We start from the raw sequence: 3,556 nt of genomic DNA, 5'->3' as shown, positions 1-3,556 counted from the left end.
TATCTACCCCGCTGGGCTCCCACCGCTTCCGTTTGAACCTGATGCTGGTTCAAGGAAGCCATGGAGAAGATAAGCAGGCCAGGAGAAAGTGGCTTTCAGGCTGCAGACTCCTGGTGGACCCTGGATGACATCTATAGTAGGACTCAGTACTTTCCAGAGAGCAAATCTGCTCTTCCCCACTGTCACGGCGGAGTCCCGCTCTGATCGGCCTTTAGACCTTGTTACACTTACAGCTTCTGTAAAAACTGCATTCCATGCCATGCCTGGAAAGTGCCGTTCCGGATCTGCGTGATGAGATTTCCACCAAGGTTTCTGGGGAAAAAGAAGATCACAGAAATGAATCGGGTCTGTCCTACAGGAAGCCGGAGCGAAGCAGTATTGATTGGTAGGAAATATGCAAATCCAAGGTAGAATAGGGAGGAAACTGCCCTTTTCTCATTTTTTTTTAACCTGTCAAGGAGAGGAAATGAAGTGCACATGTGCTTAATCTATTTCTGTTCCAGGATACAGCAAGCCTTCAAGAAACGGCTTCTATTATGGCCGCGTTAGGATAACCACGCTATGATCTCTCATCCTGTTGTGGGTCATCCAGCCGTCTGCATTGATCACTTCAGCTCAGTTAGTCTTTTAGCGGGAGAAATTTAGTCATTGTTCTAAAAATAACAGGAACATTTTCTATCACAAAAAGGGTTATAAATGCAAACAGACCACTAAATACACTAGAAAGAAACTTTTATAACTCACATAAGCTGCAAAAAAGGAAGTGGCTCAAAAGCATGTTCCTCAATTGACAGGATTTTATTGCAAGATAAATCCCTGTTAAAATTAGAACACGAAATGTTAATTACATTTGCACTGTCATGTTTACTTTCATTTGCTTTGACACTGGCAGCATATATGTTACACGGCTCTGATTTCACGCGGTGTTTATATCTGATATTAGCTTGCAGTGGTGTGTAACCTGTGATAACCTTCCTGACCGGAGGTGGCTTCATCTCAGTGATTTTTTTTTAGCTCTGATCCCACCAGAACTATTTTAGGGCTTGATTTTCCTCTCTGATAACAGAAAAGATTCTTTATGCAGGCACGGTTTAGCAGCCGAGGATGCATTTGCATGGACCACGCCAATGTGTGACCCTCTGGATGTGCCACAGAGATGCAGCCTGCCTTCCCCTGGTGCCATCAGTGCTTTCCTTGCTGAAGTCAGCCAGAAAAGCCTGAACAGCACCTCGTTTGAGGGCTCAGGGATGGGTTGGTAACCACATGTGTGACCAAAATGGTTATTTTTCTCTTAATCCCTCCCTCCTACACCACATTTGGTGAGAAAGTTACGTTAAAGGGACCCTATTAAAGATGCAAAATCAAGAACATGGAAGCCTGGAAAGGGCACAATGAAGGGGTAACCTAAACTGCACAGCTCTGCTTTGAGATGTGTGTAGACACTCAGCCGCTGCAGGATTCACCTGGCCTAGCTTTAGAAATCAAAAGGTTCGTTGCCTCAGCCTGAATTAGCTGCCCAGGCTTGTTCCGCAGCAAAGAGCGAGAGAGAAATATTTTCGGGGAGTGATTCATCCCCTCCTCAGACAGGTTCCCAAGATCGTTTGGGTGAATGGGAAGTGCCTGTTCCTCTCCATGGAAAATAAAGAGAGCTTGAACGATTAGCTTAATCCTAGGCAATTATTAGGCATCTAAAATTAGAGGAGATGAATGCACAAGGTTTCTTCTGTAGGAGATGGCCTCGCTGCTGGAGAAGATGCTCAGGGAGAGCGTCGAGGAGCGGCTGCAGCTCTCGCCTGTGGGGTCTGGACCTCCCAGGGAGGCAGCCGGGTGGCGGGAGGAAGGTCTTTGCACATGCAATCTCAGAAGTGCTTTGGAGAGTTCAGTTTTCAGCCTTGTGGAAGGAGAGCGTGGCTGGGAGCCTGTTTCTTCCCAACCTGACTCATTTAACCTGCAACCCACATCCTGCAGAACATGCTTTCTCCTCTTAAGTTCTTGGATCCTTCTTTTCCACGATGTAGGGCACACGTACTTGCTAAAAAGACACGGGGAGGGGAAGCTAGTGTGGGCAGTGGGCCTCAGCACTGGCACTACCTTGTTTTCCACCATTCCCCAGCACTGAGACAAGGCTTAGATGCAGCCCTAGGGCTGGCTCACCACAGGAGCAGCTCCAGAAAGGCCAAGACCACCCTGGACTTGGCTCCTTCCAAGCCAACGTGCATACTAGAAAATACAAAACCTCCCTTTTTGTGGGAAAAATGCAAGCACGTAAGGGTCATGCTCAATAAATGACACTACAAATGCAAACGGTGATGGAGCTGAGATACTTGCAATGATCTACAAATATGAGCAACAGAGGGGATTTTGGGACACCTCTCTGTGCCCTCATTTCAGCTACTCTAATAACAGAAGAGCGGGACCCAAAACATGACCCTTACGAGCCAACTCCAAGCCAGGGCTTCCCTTGCTGTCAGCTTTTTCACACAAGTAGCATTTTTATCTTTGACATGAGGTTTGTGTTTGAGAAATGAGTGTACCCGCATCTCCTCTGAGGCTCAGGAAATCTGGACTCTGGACAGTAAAGCTCTGAGCCTCCACGGGGGGATTTATTTCTGCCTCTCAGCCCTTAGGATAAGAAAAGAGAGCGTGACAGCAGCCAAGCAGAGGACAGAGATCAGGGCAAGATTTTGCCGTTCTTGTTTCACACTTCCTTTGCCTGCATGGCACAGGAAACACCAAAATATGTAAAAAACTGAACTTCAAGGAGAAAAAACCCTAATGCTCCTCTGCTCCCTTCCGGATAGTGTTAGAAACAGAGCGCTTGTTGCAATTTCATATGACAGTGTGTGGACATAGATGCACATCTGTTTCTCCTCCAAGAAGAGGGGGGACTCAGCTGGATATGGCCCTGAGCAACTTCATTGATTTTTTTATAGAAAAAACCTGTGCTAGCTTTGAGGTTAGCCCTGCTCGGAGCAGGAGGTTGAAGCACAGATCTCCCAACCTCAGTCCATCTGGGATTTCAGCAGAGGAAGGGGTAGTGCAGGCTTCTCTCTTTCCATCTGGGATAGCCACCGGAGAGGCTATCCCAAGAGTGACCAGCCATCTGGGGCTCTGTCTTCACCTCAATGGAGGTCTTTCCACCCAAACCCTAGCAGAAGCAAGGCATGCGTGGGTTTTGCCTTGTTCTATGTGGTTCTTACCCCAAAAATGTTGGTCCTCAGATAAACAGAGCCAGAGGCAATCTCCCAGGGTGTGGGAGGTCACTGTTAGCTTGGGGCTGACTAGAAGTCATCCAGTATCTGTGGGAAAGGGCAGCAGCCTCCCCCTCATGGTTGGATTTGGGGAAATGAAAGCTGCACCGTGCCCCTATGGGAATTCTCCCACCAGGCACTATTGCAGCACCGAGACACCCTGCTCTGCTCTGGCTGTAGCTTGAAACCGAGGAGGAATAAAGCACACTTGCATGGGGGTGGGTCGAGCAGCAGGGGTCCAAGGGAGGGTGAGGCAGTAGCCCACCGCGGTGGGCAGGGGACGGTACCTACACGTGCTTGAACAA

Source organism: Pygoscelis adeliae, unplaced genomic scaffold, assembly GCF_000699105.1.
Source record: "Pygoscelis adeliae isolate BGI_AS28 unplaced genomic scaffold, ASM69910v1 Scaffold112, whole genome shotgun sequence".
In the NCBI taxonomy this organism is placed as follows: domain Eukaryota; kingdom Metazoa; phylum Chordata; class Aves; order Sphenisciformes; family Spheniscidae; genus Pygoscelis; species Pygoscelis adeliae.
Note: the sequence above shows the minus strand (reverse complement) of the source record.